Source organism: Fukomys damarensis, unplaced genomic scaffold, assembly GCF_012274545.1.
Source record: "Fukomys damarensis isolate Sample0158 unplaced genomic scaffold, DMR_v1.0_HiC HiC_scaffold_16, whole genome shotgun sequence".
Taxonomy (NCBI): Eukaryota; Metazoa; Chordata; class Mammalia; order Rodentia; family Bathyergidae; genus Fukomys; species Fukomys damarensis.
The window spans coordinates 23,657,801-23,667,072 of NW_022900928.1; the positions used below are offsets into that span (position 1 = coordinate 23,657,801).

The following is a 9,272-nucleotide window of genomic DNA, read 5'->3' on the forward strand; positions in this document are numbered from 1 at the left end:
GGCAGAGGTAAGAAGCCCCCACCTACTGCTGCCCCCACCAGATCCAGGTTTAGCCCAACCTTCGCCCCTCTGTTAGTTTGAAGCAGCTCCAGAAAAGACCTTCACCCAATAACCGTAAAACAAAAGCCTGGAATGTTAGATTTCCCTCGTCTTTAGATGGCCATAACTAGTGATGGCACAAGCCCCTCCCGGTGATGTCACAGCTCCCCCAATCCCCAGCCACTACATCTCTCAATCCCACCCCAGCTCCTATAAGCCCCACCCCAATCCTATCAGAAGAGCTCCGTGTCCCAGCCGTGTTGTTTTTTCTCCTTTGTTCAGAGACAGCCTGGCAGATCCTCCCCATAATTAAGACTTGTTATCTTTTTAATGATATACACAAGAAAATTACAATTACTAAATCAATTCTTTTCCTATAAAGGGGGAAAAAGAAGAGTAAAGAGCTACATATTATAATCAGCATCTGTGTAAATAAAGTGACAGGGAAATTTATCTTTATCCTTTTTTGTGGAAACTGCTTGTAACATACCCAGTTTTAGAACATGTAGGTCCCTCTTGAACATTCTTGGAATGTGATAAAAAGCACACAGGAAGTAAGAACAAATTCTGGAGGTGTTGTTAGTTGTGTTAAGAATTTTTTATTTTAAATAAGAAACGACTGGATGGATATAATTTAGGGCGTGTGGGTTAAGTGAAGGTTAGCATAAATGGTGAATTTCAAGTTTCTTTTTTGGGTCAGTGGATAATGTTAATATGCCCTGAAATACTGGAAAGAATAGGGAAGCAGGCTTCGGGGAAATACAAGTATTCATTTTAAGTTTCTGAACAGAAATAATTTTGAAGAGTTAGTAAGATATCCAAAAGGGTATCTATGGTGCCATTGAGCATGAATGTCTCGCAAGATCTAAATGAGAGGTAAGGAGTTGAGATATGCCAATATATATTAACTGGGAATTTAGGAGTTTATATATATCAAAAAAGTGGTCCAGAAAAGAAAAGCCTTGCGCCAAGCCTTAATAAATAGCAGGGTGCAAGAGAAGAAAGAGGAAGTAGCACACAGAAAGATCAGGAAAAGATGGAATAAGATTTGAAGAAAAACTCAGTGTGTCGTAGTACAGTATTAAAGAAAGAGAATGTGTCAGGATTGAGAGAGACAATCAAGAACGTCAGAGGCCGCTGAGAAGTCAAACAAGGACGGAGGAGGTGGGTGTCGCTGGTGTCCTGGGTGAAGGTTACTTCGGGGGACTCGTGAAAACGGAGAGGAAAGCAGAATGGGTGAGGTTCTGGGGATTTAGTTCCCTGGTTCTACCACCAGACTCCAAGTAAGTGCAAGGTCCCCAGTTTGATCCCCAGCAAAAAAAAAAAAAAAAAAAAAAAAAAAAAAAAAAAAAAAAAAAAAAAAAGAAAGAAAGAAAAGCAGAATGGATTAAAGGACACAAGAGAGCCGAAAATAGAGATGAAGAGTGTAGACAACGACACGGTTGTGCTGGAGAAATGTCGTTTTCCGCATTATCTAGACTAGAAGAATTGGAACACACATTGTTTACGGCCATATGAACAGAGTATTAAAAGAGCTCTGTTGAAAATGAAAGAAAGAGACTGATACTGAATGAAGGACACAGTGAGACAGAAGGCACAGCTTTGTTTTTGGCCTCGGATATGAAAGGGACACCCTTTTTTCAGTTATAACAACACTGATGATTATGTGGTGTCTCCGTATCACGTGACTGGGAAGTAAAGCGAAAGCTTTGTGTTGAGAAAGAAGCAGTTGAGATGGGGAGCGTGCTTTGGAGAAGTGAGAGAGGAAGAACTCTTAGAGACGGAGCTAAATGAGATTGTACAGTTGGATTACGGGACAGTGCTGCTGACTGCGAAGCTATGGGAACACAATGTGCCTTCCTAGGAAGTTTGTTTTCTATGATTTAGAAAATTTATTAGGTTCAGTACTCCAGGGAGTAAGTTTTGCTGCACATATATGATCAAAGGTCAGTGGAGCAAGGCAAGTAAATGTATATTAGGAAGAGAGTGAGATGATAAAGCATAGAATTTAACCCGGCTAGAGGACACAAAAACCTCTGAACTTTAAATGAATAGTAGTAAAAATGACAATCTCCTATAGGGATCAAGAGTTTCAAAGAACGGATTGGTGCTATTTGTCTCATGTCGTTGAACAGAGTCAAAACAGAATGTGGTAATCTGTGACTTATGGAGCTGATCAAATTTGAGGTCTAGTACTTCAAAAGATGGCTCTTGCCAGGGGTGGTGGCTCACACCGGTAATCGCAGCATTCAGGAGGCTGAGGCAGGAGGATCACCACGAGTTCAAAACCAGTGTAGACTGCATAGTGAATTCTAGGCCAGCCTGAATTACATAGTGAGACCTTGTCGCAAAAAAAAAAAAAAAAAAAAAAAAACCCAAAAAAACAAAACAAAAAAACCCTGGGATTTAGCTCTGCCTTGCAAGTGCAGGATTCTGAGTTTGATCCCCTGTACTAAAAAAAATAAATAAAAAATAAAAAAAAATAAAGACCCTGGAATGAGTTAGATGATTGTACTTCAGTAACAATATAAAGCCATCCTGCGTTATTATTTTATGCTTTTGATACTTGTTGATTATATACATTGTGGGGAGTTGATACAGATGCATACCATACCTTAATCTTTTTATTTCCCTTTCTCCTCCCCTTCATCCTTATATCCCCTTAAAGTTTTGGGTAAATAGTCACAAGAATGTTAAGCGTGTTGCCATTAATGGCTAGATACATGTTTTCAAAGAATCAAAGGGAATTACACAGACAACGGTGGACAAAAAATATAGAAAAAATGGGCGAATAAGTAGATTGTTGGTATTGGAACATATTTTTTTAAATAAGAGTGCTAACAAGAGATGTTGGCAAGTATCATGATTTATACCCTCATTGCATTTTTTTTAGCAGTTCAAAGCAACCCTTACCCTATTTAATACTTTATAAGTTAAAATTTAGTGTTTTGATTTCCGTTCTTAAGGTGCTTCCTTTAAATTTGTCTAAAATATACTCAATTGGGCTGCGGATTTAGCTCAGCGGTTTCACCACCTGCCTTGCAAGGCATATATATATATATATATACACATACATATGCTTGATTATCCTTTTATTTTATCCTCTCTTGGTCATTTTGTTTTAGGTCTTTCTTTTCATTTAACTGTGTTTATTTTTAAAAAATTATTGATAACACTGGCTTTTTAATAGGGGAGTTCAAGCAATTTACATTTAGAATCATAAGGGATGTGTTTGGTTTTATGCTATTAACCATTTTTGTGTTTTTAGGTTACTACGTTTTCTTTACGTGGCTTAATTTTCTATCTCTTGCTCCATCTATATATTATATTCTTTCTTCCACAAAATCTACTGGCTCTATAGAGAACTTTGATTAGGAAAAGACTCCTTGGGCTTGATTCCAGGGTTTGTCATTTTCTTATGCGGCTTTTGACAAAGTTACTTCTCTCTGCTTCAGTTTCTCCATTTGTAAAATGTAGATAATTTTATTACCAATCTCATAAGATTGTTAATAGAACTCAAGGTGATTTCATGTAAAGACCCTTTGACTGCATAGACTATTAGCTCTTGGTATAAAGTTTGCTTATTTGCTTTTAGCTTGACTCAGGATTTAAAGTGTAGAAAGTTCATTTTTCTTCCACTAGAGGTCCCCTCTGTGTTATAAAAATAGCACATTTGAAGCAGATTTCCGTGTTCATTCCAAGGGTGGCCCTGGCTTCACCTCTCACCCTTCCTCATATCACATGGTCCATGGAAAGGTGTCACACGTCCAAGTCTCAGAGAACATTCTGGCCTGCAAGTCTCAGGGTTAGCAGAACAATCATTGAAATGGAGGTAGGGTTGGTGTGCTGGACACATTACAGTTCCAGCCATCTACTTATGTACATTCTTCTCTACAGTCACTCCTGTGAATTTTTGGCCTCTAACAGCAGGTTGAGGCAGCACCTGATGTGAGACACTAGCGTGAAGGTCTTGTTTCTGCCAGTTTCTGAAGATGAGATCTTCTTTGGTAGGATTGAGAGTCTGTTGTACAGTAGGAATTCATAGTCATTAATTATCTTTCTCAAGGTGGTAAGCATGGTTATTAATAACATATCGGAAAGAAGAAAGCTGACTCTGAGGAAAGTTTAGAGGAAGAATCACCGTATCATTTTCTCACGTTCATTATATACAATTTGTTTTTAGGATGCAGAAACTATTCATCCTATCTCCATGGCCACGCCCAGCCTGAGTGGCTACAACACAGCCCCCTTCACTCTTGTGGGTATCCCTGGACTGGAACAGTGCCACGTCTGGATCGGTATCCCCTTCTGCTTGATCCCTTTAGTGGCCATTGTGGACCACAGTGTCCTCTCTCTCATTGTGGTGGAGCACAGTCTTCCCGCACCCATGTTCTTTTTCCTTGCTATGCTGGCAACAGCTGACCTTGTACTGCCTACCACACGGGTCCCGGAAACTCTTAGCATCTTCTGGTTTGGCCCTCAGAAAATCAGAGAAGAGAATTTCAGCTCTGGTGATTTTGTGAGGTTCTGGATTTTAATATGGTGGTTGCTATCCATTCCTTTCTAGGCCATTTCAAGTATACTCCCTGGCTTATACTAGGAATAAAAGGGATATTTAGTCAGGCAAATGAAGAGCAAATTAGTCATGAAATTATTAAAGTACAGCCGTTTTCCTTAAGTGAAGGAAAAGGACAATGATAAAACCTGAAACTAATTTTTCATTCCATGTTGAGAAACCAAAGAAGACATCTGTGGGTAGAGTTCTCCATAAGGAATAAAAGAATGAAGTAAATCACTGTGGCCTCTAAGATAGATAAATATTTTAAAAAAATTAAGTCAAGGTGCTGGGTGTTGTGCCACACACCTGTAATCCCAGCACATGGGAGGCTGAGACAGGAGGATTGCTGTAAGTTTGTGGCCAACCTGACTACATAGTGAATTCAAGACCAGCCAGAACTGCAGAGTGAGACCCTGCCTGAACAAAACAAAACAAAAGAAAACATAACAAAAGAAAAAAATTAAGAAATATGCTTTGCTCTGCTTAAAAATCCTTTTGTTTTCTCACGTGTGTGTCAGAATTTCAGCTCTAAGCTTTTTATCAGTTGTGTGAGAGTGAAGTATGATTTACTTACGTAATTCACATTGCCTATAATTGGAAGAAAGTTGTTCATAGAAGGGGAAAAAAACCCTGATAAGAATAGGGAAAGATAATTTCAGAGAACTCTTAAAGAAAAAGTAGCAGGTGATATAAATAATCACATTTTTATAGGACACACAGTTGCGTGGGGCTCTTACTATAAGAGAACAGTGGACATCTTCAGTTACTGTTCAGTAAAGCTAAATAGTTTGTGGAGAGTCAGTATAATGGCAATTTCTTCAGCGCTGGCTTAATCCAGTTATTCTAGAACATTCATAGTGCTGAGTGGACTCTAGGAAATCTTCATTCATTCATTCAACGTTTTTCAGCAAGTATTTGGCAGACTCTTGCTATGTCTGAAACACTGTGTGTGTGGGGGGTGCTCGGTACCAAAGCAGAGATGGTCATTGTGATTCTGAGGCAGGAGTCCAGAGAGGCAGGCAGGCCTCAAGCCTGTGGACACCGACATGGGCAAAGCCCTTCATCGTATGTGGAGTCCTGTGAGAGACTGGAACAAATGCCTGGCCACTGGAAACAGTGCTCTCTGAGAGGAACCGTCAGCGGATTCCTGCTTTAAATCAGTTGTGAGGCAAGGAGCAGTAGTCAAACACAGAGTGGGGAGTGGAATGCAGGAAGGACAGACGGACACACATCAAGACATAGAGCTGAAAAAGGCCCGGTCCGTTGAAGAGACTGGGACTGGGTAGGTTCAGATACAGAGGATGACAGAAGATAGAAACATTCAAAATCTTTTAAGGAGCTTATTTAATAGTCTAAAATAACCAGAAGTCATGAGACTTTAAGCAAAATGCCTATAAAGTCCAAATTGTATTTTAAAATATTATTCATTGCATGCTTTTGTTGTAGAATTTGTGATGAAGTTTGTGACAGTCATTGGGGTGGGCGTGGGACTTCTAGGATCCATAGCCACTCCAGAGTGGCTTCACTTTCAATTTCTTGTTTTTATTTTATGCTAGAAACTCATTTTTGTCACTAGTGGCATTGATTTGTTGGAGCAAAAGAATGACTATCTTTTAGATTGTTGCACAATGTGAATTTGTCTAATTGTAGAACAACAAACCTCTGCAATAACCCTTTGTGTGCCTGTGTGTGTTTGTGAGCACTTTGGGACAATTGTATGAATATATCTTGTATTTGAGCGCATGAAAATATAAAAGCAAGTGAAGACCTTTGCCCAGTATGCAAGAATCAAGGGTGACCTTAGACAAGCTGGGAGGTCTGGAATTTGCTCAGAATACTGATGCCCTATGTTGTTTTCAGCATGAAAGGTGGGCAAGTTAATTGCATGTCTAATGTGCCCAGTAAGTGAGGTATGTGGGCTTTCTGGATCAGAGAATCAAGGTGAAGGTGGCCAAGTAAAAGAGGTGATGGAGACTAAACCAGATGATCCTCAGCAGATGGACTTGGCCCCCACTCCGAGGTGTGGACCGTGTTCTCGGAGCCGAGAATGTATGAATAGAGGAGAATAGTGAAGGAGGGTTTGGGTTGCTTCAAGAGGGGTAATTTTACTTATAGACAGGGAAGAATCAGATAGAAAAAAAAAGGAATGATATTTTGCTCTGCTTAATCCAGAAAATAAGACAAACTAAGCCTTGGTCTGGGGGATGGAAGTTATTTGAGCTGAGCCTAAGAATGAGATATAAATCAGGGTAGGGATAAAGTTGAACATGAGTTTTGGACTTGTCAGGTTAGGAATATGAGTGTATGGCCAGCATGAGCCTCTTCTTAGTAATGACAGTGGCAGTCTGTGGCCTTGTGGTGTGGTTCATGAGTTGTTACTTGTAGAGTATAAGTAGCACTCTAGATAAAAGCAATAGGGCTGGAGGAAGAGGCATAACTGAGAAGGAAGAGGGCATAAAACTTAGTCTTTGAGAAGCAAATTCTCAGAGGAGAGCTTGCAGAAATTTACAAAGCATGTGGCAGGGACAAAACCCAATTCATGAAATACTTTTATATTTTCTTGTGTGTGTGTGTGTGTGTGTGTGTGTGTATGTGGTGGGAGAAGCGATTAGACCTGCGTAAGATTTTGTATAGATGAATATATACTAGAAAGCATGTGTAGATCAGGGTATGCCTAAGAATGTCAGTATCATGTGTCATTGTGTGACAGAGATTATATGTCTGGGGTCTATAGTCTTATCTAAAACAATTTGTGTTCACAGAGAAACAGTCCCCTTTTGGATAGGAATCTTAACTGATAGCATTACTAAGTCCAAAGTGCATTATTAGGATATTACATATTGCACAGTGTGCTAGAAAACTTTTTCCTTCCCTTCCTTTTCCTTTTTTAAAATTTTCTATCCTTTTTCCTCCTCCTCCCTCTTTTCTCCTCCTCCTCCTCCTCCTCCTCCTCCTTCTCTCTCTCTCTCTCTCTCTCTCTCTCTCTCTCTCTCTGTAGAGTTGTCTTGGAGCAGAAATAAACATGATACAACATAGAACACATCTTAACAATGTCAATACAATTTTACAAGCTGCAATCCAGTAACCCATGAAAAAGTATGAAATTTATTTTGTATTAGAGACAGTGTATGTTGAAATGTAGTGAGTTTGGAGTTCTTCCTGGAAGAGTTGTGTAAACTTGGGTGATCAGAAGAAAGAAGTACTTCTCTTAAAATAGGAAAAACTTTATCTTGACATGTCCTGGACAATCCTCATTCATGCATATTGTTACCATCATTATTAATGTTAACTTTCTATACTTCAAAGGGGTTCACTTGGATAATATATTATGTAGTCTTTCTATCTTTAGCAGTCAGTAATGATGGAGATGAGAACAATTCAAGTGACTCTAAATACTCTTTATCTTGTACCCTATAGGACATGAGGCTTATGAGATCCTGATCATCCATGATCATTTTCAACTTGAACAATTACAACCCAGGGCCCTTCACTTTGATGGGGTCCCAGGCCTGGAGCAATTTCATGTGAGGATTGGTCTTCCCTTCTGTGCACAGTACTTTTTAGCTGTTATGGGGAACTGCATTCTTCTCTATCTCGTGACAGTGGAGTGTAGCCTTCATGAACCTATGTTCTTCTTTCTGCCCCTGCTGGCCATGACTGATCACATCCTGTCCACAGCTGGTGTGCCTAAAAGACTCAGTATCTTCTAGCTAGGGACTTTAGAAATCACATTCCCAGGGTGCCTGACACAAATGTTCTTCCACTACTATAGCTTTGTCCCGGATTCAGCCATTGTAATGACTATGCTGTTTGATTACTATGGGACCATTTGTTCATCTTTGAGAGATACCTTTATGTCGACTCCCAAGACCATCATCTGGGCATTTGCTTTTGAAACTTCTACATCATTCTGCCAGAGGTCTTCTTGCTGACACCCTTCCCTCCTGTAGGACACACATTATATACCCCATCCCACTGTGAACACATACGTAGGTGTTGCTTGGTTTGCCTGTGCTGATATCTCCTCCATTAATATCTGGTATGGCTTTTGTGTGCGCATCACGGCTGTCATCTCAGATGTGATTCTAACTGCTGTTTGCTGTAACCTCATTCTCTGTAATGTCTTTTGCTTGTCCTCTTGGGGTATACACCAGAAGGTCACAAGATGTGGCTCCCATGTCTGTGTCATCCTTACATTTTACACACCTGCCTTTTTCTCCATCCTTGCTCATTGTCTCCTGCGCTTTCCATGTCACGGTCACCAGCTTCTAAATTGTTATCCCACCCCCACTTATCCCCAGACCAGCAAGATTAGAAATAGGGTCATACTTTTGTTCTCTGTCAAAATCACAGAATGATGTCCACTGGGCCGTGGGAAGGCCGGGGTAGCTTTATGGGGTTCATAAATGTGGCAAGAATGAAAAGCAAATGCTTTTAAAGGAAGAACTTCCTGCAGCTGTTTTGTATGTGAGGAGGGTGACATGATCTATACGAAAGAGCTCATTTTATGTCTAAAAAAATCTGTTTTGACTCTTTGTGGAAAAGGAGCTTCCACAGGTAATGGGGAGGAAGGAGATGAAAAGAGTGAGGTGAATTAATCTATATGAAAAAAAGCAATACAAATTTGGAAATTGAGATTTGGAGCTATCATGACTGAGAAGTGTGTTAAATATGA

General features: G+C 39.9%; 1 pseudogene; it reads left to right on the forward strand.

The window, feature by feature from the left end:
- Positions 1–4,249: 4,249 nt before the first annotated feature.
- On the forward strand, positions 4,250–8,955 carry LOC104870014 (annotated as a pseudogene).
- The last annotated feature ends 317 nt before the right edge of the window (positions 8,956–9,272 follow it).